Source organism: Tupaia chinensis, unplaced genomic scaffold (genome assembly GCF_000334495.1).
Source record: "Tupaia chinensis unplaced genomic scaffold, TupChi_1.0 Scaffold148646_1, whole genome shotgun sequence".
Taxonomy (NCBI): Eukaryota; Metazoa; Chordata; class Mammalia; order Scandentia; family Tupaiidae; genus Tupaia; species Tupaia belangeri.
In genome coordinates this window covers 592,168-598,246 of record NW_006208495.1, presented here as the reverse complement: position 1 = coordinate 598,246, position 6,079 = coordinate 592,168, and the positions used below count along the sequence as shown (strand labels likewise).

The 6,079-nt window shown below is 32.9% G+C and overlaps 1 non-coding gene across 1 annotated transcript; it reads right to left on the bottom strand.

The window, feature by feature from the left end:
* Window positions 1-4,838: 4,838 nt before the first annotated feature.
* Window positions 4,839-4,945, bottom strand: LOC114006533 (U6 spliceosomal RNA). The gene has a single exon (XR_003548235.1). It is a non-coding gene; the product is annotated as a U6 spliceosomal RNA (small nuclear RNA).
* Between the last annotated feature and the right edge of the window lie 1,134 nt (window positions 4,946-6,079).

Here is a 6,079-nt window from a genome sequence, read left to right as displayed (position 1 = left end):
TTTGGCAATTTTAAAAAAATAAATAGATAAATAAATAAAATTAAATAAAATAATTATTTAAAACATTTTAAATTATGATAATAATATCATCACTGATTATTGAAGTAAAAATTACTTTTCTTTGGGTAGAAGGAAATATGCGTATCTGAGTTATAAAATTGCCCAATTTTAATTTTCTAAAATAAGAGGTTAATAACTGATATCTAAAATTAATGAATTAGAAATAGGAATAAACTTTTTCTTCAGAAAAATGGAGGGGAGCGTGAGAAGAAACAGAAAAGATCTTTAAAAGTGGTTGGGAAAATGGTCTTTGAAGTTTAATGGGAGGGAAGGCAGGATAGTATGTTGGTATATAAATATGTTATATTTCAAATTGGCCTTTTTTAATTTTACTGTGAATAAGGATCACTTTGATAATAATTTAATTGAAAAGTAAATAATTCAAAAGTTTAGGTAGTCTGACTTTGTTCTTTAGACTCTATTGTTCCATTCCAGATTTTACTCTATGGTTCCATTCCAGATTTTAGGCCTAGAAAAAAAAAAATCAAGCTCCATATTACATTTCTCATTCTCTTACAATGAGATTTTATAAAATCTCCTTGGATGTCAATACTGTATCAAGTATTTTCTGTAAAATCAACAGTTTTTAATGATGGTAAAGAAGTATTACCTGATGTTATGACCAAACCTACATTTTATTCTTCAAAAATATTTGATTACAGATTAATTATGTAGTTATTGCATCTTATTTGTTCTTTGGCTTTGTAGATTATAAGTGACAAAAGCATGGATGAAATACAAAAATGTTCAAGTAGTCATAAAAACATTAAATCAACAAGGAATTTAATTTGTGGGTATTTTTGGAGGGTTTGTCTCCTAGTGGTGGACTTTGGAGACTTCAAATTGAAATATAAATATATACAAGAGATACAGACAAAGATATGCAATGTGTAAGTATAAAGTATAATTTAACAAAATAGAAAAATAATTTAAATAATATTTTTTAAAATTAGGGAAATCTTCTCTGGAGGATTTTATACTCTTTAGGCATTTTAATGACTATCATATTAGAAAGGGTAGTTACACAGAAATTTCACTAATTTAAAGTCATATTGATTCAGAAATATTGAAAAAAATGTTGCAGTTTATACAGTTGATTTGAATTATTTTTTGTAAAAAGTATTTTTTTTTTTTTTAATGAAGAAACGTATGAAGAAACGTACAGCTATGTTGCAAAGTGCAAAGCAAGGAGAAAGAGCAGCTCATGCTGAAAAAAACCTTGTCTCTTAAAGGTGTTCCTCATATGTGTTTTAAAAGGCAAAATTAGATGCAGAGGTCCCAGGTACATGATCAGTTCAATGATTGGATCCATAGGGTGTGATTATCTCTTGGGCATTCTTTTCTTCTTTTAATTTATTTTATTTCTATTATTTTTATTTTTTAAACATTCAATAGCTATACATCATTTGACTTGTAAAGAGAATATACCCAAAATGAAATATATCTCAGACCAGTCCAGTTGAGACTACTATACACATTATCATGAAGAGGTAATAAACCATTTCTTGTCCCAGAAATGTCTTGCTTCTCTATTTTTTTCTCCCTGATTTCCTTCCCTATACTCTTGCCTTCTTCCATTCTCTTTCCTCCCTGTCTCCAGTGTCCATAATTATTTTGACTGCTTTTATGCCCTCCAATCTTTCAGTCTTTACCATAGAGTGCGGTCAGTCAGTATATATTAAGTGGAGACATACAGTATCTTTCTTTCATGGCCTGACTTGCTTCACTCAGCAATAAGTCTTCCATATTTGACCACTTTCTATCAAATGCCAGGGTCTTGTTGTTGTTGTTATTTATTTATTTATTTATTTTATGGCTGAATAGTATTCCATAGAGTATATGTGCCACAGTTTTTCAATTCATCTGGTTTTTTTTTGTTTGTTTGTTTTGTTTTGTTTTTTTTAGGAAAAGGTAGTCTATTAAGCAGAAGGAGAAGTACACACCTCAGAGGAAGGAGCAGGCCTAAGCATACAGAGAAGTAGCTCAAAAAGTCAAGTAATATATTTATTATTAAGCTAGTAGCTGCAGACACCCTAACTGATACACACATCCAACTTAAATAGCACCTTTTAATTAGGTCTTTCTTGACTGTGCCTTATTTAAAATTGTGCACCTCCAACACTTTTTTTGTCATGATTCTCTAGTTTTTCAACACTCAATCATTTAACTTTCTTTACAGTTCATTCCTTTATCTTATTTAATGCCTGTCTTTCCATACCAGAATGTGAAAGACAATTAAAAAATAGTTTTTCTTTGTTTAGTTCACCGTTGTATCCTCAGCACCTAGAATAATGCCTGGGATATAGAAAACAATCAATAAATACTTGTTGCATGACTGGATGACCTCAGGATAGCTTTCTAAACCTCTAGAATTGAAACTAAAAGATCTGTATATGCTTAAACCTTTTTAAAATGTTTCCAAATTGGTCTCCCAGTGAATCGATAGAGCCTTTCACTACCAGATTGATAGTGACACAAGAATGAGGGGTTACAGGGGTGATTGGGCCCTGTTCATGGACATTTGGCTTGGTTCCATGTCTTAGCAATTGTGAATAATGCCACAATAAACATTAATGTGCAAGTGCTTTACCAACTGAACATTCTCCTGTCCTTTGGGTAGGAGTGGGATTGCTGGATCATATGGTAATTCTATTTGTAGGTCCTTGAGGAACCACCAGATTGTTTTCCACAGTAGCTGGACCAATTTACATTCCCACCAACAGTGTAAGAGAATTCCCCTTTCACCACAATTCTGCCAACACTTATAAATTTTATGTATTTTTAATCTTTGCCATTCAGACAGGGGTTAAGTGTCATCTCATTGTGGTTTTAATCTGCATCTCCCTTATCATGAAGGATGTTACGCATTTCCTCATATGGGTTTTGGCTGTTTGAATCTTCCTTAGAGAGTTATTTGTGTTTTTTTTTTTTTTTTTTTCCTGGTAAACTGTTTGAATTCCCTGTGTATTCTGGTTATCAGTCCATTATCTGAGGCACAGTTTACAAAAACATTCTCCCATTCCAAGGGTTGTCAATTCACACTAATTATGGTGTCCTTTGGCGTGCAGAAACTTCTTAATCCGATGTAATATCACCTGTCTATTTTGGGGATTATTGTCTGTGCTTTGGGGGTCTTGCTTAAGAAGTCTTTGCTACCCAATGTCTCCCAGAGTTTTGCCAGTGTTTTCCACAGAAGTTTCATAGTTTGAGGTCTTAGGTTCAGATCTTTGATCCACTTTGAGTTAATTTTTGTTAATGGTGAAATATGGGGGTTCTAGTTTCATCTTTCTGCTGGTGGATATCCAGTTTTTCCAGCACCATTTGCTAAAAAGATTATCCTTTTCCCACTGGATTGACTGGTACCCTTTGCAAAGAATCAGTTGGCTGTATGTTTTGGCTTTTTTTTTCTGGGGTCTCTATTCTATTCCATTGGTCCACCTGTCTGTGTTTGTGCCAATACCATGCTGTTTTGATTATAATGGATTTATAGTATATCTTGGGGTCTGGGCATGAGATGCCGCCCACTCCACTTTTCTTGCACAGGATTGTTTTGGCAATACAAGGTCTTTTATGATTCCAAACAAATTCTATGATTGTCTTTTCTAGATCTGTGAAGAATGTCTCTGGTAATTGGATAAGATTGCATTAAATATATAGATTAATTTAGGTATAATTGCCATTTTATTATATTAATTCTTCAATCCAGGAACATGGGATGTTCTTTCACTTTTTTGTGTCATTTTCAATATCTTTTTAAAGATCTTTATACTTTTCTTTGTAAAGGTCTTTGACTTTCTTAGTTAGGTTTCTCTCTAGGTATCTTAAATATTTTGTGGCTATGATAAAAGAGATTCCTTTCTTTATTTGTACCTTGGTCAACTTGTTAGCATATAGAAATGCTATAGATTTTTGGATGTTGATTTTGTACCTTACTACTGTACTGTATTTATTTATTATTTCTAGAAGTTTTTTCATGAAACCCTTTGTGTCTTCTAAGTATACCATCATGTCATCTGCAAATAAAGATATTTTCAACTCTTCCTTGCATATTTTAATGTTTTTATATTATTCTCTTTTCTGATTGCATTAGCTAAGACTTCCAGCACTATATTGAAAAGGAGTAGAGAAAGACAGCAGCCTTGTCTAGTACCAGTTTTTAGTGAAAAAGCTTTTAGTTTTTCCCCATTCAGTATAATGTTAGCTATAGGTTTTTCATATATGGTTTTTATTGTGTTGAGAAATGACCCTTCTATGCCAATCTTGCTAAGAGTTTAAATCATGAAGAGATGTTATATTTTGTTGAACGCTTTCTCTGCATCGATTGAAATGATCATATGGTTTTTCTTTCTTTTTGTCAATATGGTGTATTATGTTTATGGTCTTGCATATGTTGAACTATCCTTGCATCTCTGGAATAAAGCCTACCTGGTCATGATGAATAATCTTTTTTATATGTTGTTGGATATGACTCATAAGTATCTTGTTAAGAGTTTTTGCATCTATATTCATCAGAGATATTGGTCTATACTTTTCCTTTTTTGTCATGTTTATGTCTGTTTTGGGAATGAGGATGATGGAGGTTTCATAAAATGAATTTGGGAAGTATCTTTCCTTTTGGATCTTTAGAAATAAATTGAGTAGAATGGGGGTTAACTTTTCTTTAAAAGTTTAGTAGAATTCAGAAGTGAAGCCATCGGGACCTGGGCTTTTCTTTGTTGGGAGATTACTTATTACTGATTCAATCTCCTGGCTTGTTATAGGTCTATTCAGGTTTTCTAAAATTTATGGAATGCCTCACAAATTTGTGTGTCATCTTCGTACAGGGGCCACACCATTCTCCTCTGTATCATTCCAATTTTAGTATTTGTGCTGCCGAAGCAAGCACTAGAGGGCATTCTTAATTGGTGTCAGCTTTAGATAATTAAACTTCTGTTCAGGTTTCTGTATCCATTCTGTTTGGGGTCTTTGAGCTCCCAACCAGCAGTTTCCAGCCTACAAAACATCTTACATATTGAAATTAAAACTTTACCTTTGCTTTAAGTAAGAGTTTACATTTTCTTGACATACTTAACTTTACAAATTATGTATTATAATGAGAAATTGATTTTAACTTCATAGAGCATTTAATTTCTATCAAATTTTGGATGGAGTTTAGGTTTACATATATGTCTATATGTACACACATATATATCTATATATAACTATATGGATATGTATAGATATCTTTTAACCCTCTTGATATTTTCTTTTTCTTTTTTTTTTGGAGTGATTTTTGCTATAGGGTACATGTACTCACCAGAGAGACAGAGAGGCAGAAAACAAGAAATAGCCCCCCAGGGGGAATGGCTACTCCACAATCCCTTCTCCTCCATTCTCCTCCTGGGATCTTGGGCACAAACACACAGGCACTTGGTGTGAGTTTTAAGCTACTAGGTATAGGACTTGAACCACAGTCAGTCATGTGGAAGTCAAGTGACATAATTGCTACGCCATCTGCTGGCTCCTCTTGTTTTTTTTCTCAATGGTTACACTGTTCATCTATCTATGCTTTCGAAGAAAATCTTGAAAGGTTTATGGTGTGATGTTGTCTGTCTATCTGTCATTTTTCTATGAATAAATCAATCTTTGGGATTAAAGGTTTCTATGGGTGCATCCTCAGATAAACCTGTTATATACATTTAATATAAAGTTAAAATATTGTTTACAATTTTAATTGATTGGGTCCTATTTGCAATTTTAATTAATTGGGTCCAATTTATATTGCATTTACTCCAATCAGTGATTTACTGAGGAGAGTGGTAAGTGTAAATATTATATAGTATACTTGCATGTAGTGTAATAGGCTTATAACATTTGCAATGTTATCATTCAAATAAATTATGATGCAAGACCTTTTCTTTCATTTGCAGGATGGTATATGCACTTGCCAGAGAGAGACAGAGAGACAGAGGGAAAGGGAGAACGCACCCTAATGGGGCATGATCACACCACAAGCCTTTTTCCTCCATCTCTCCATCCT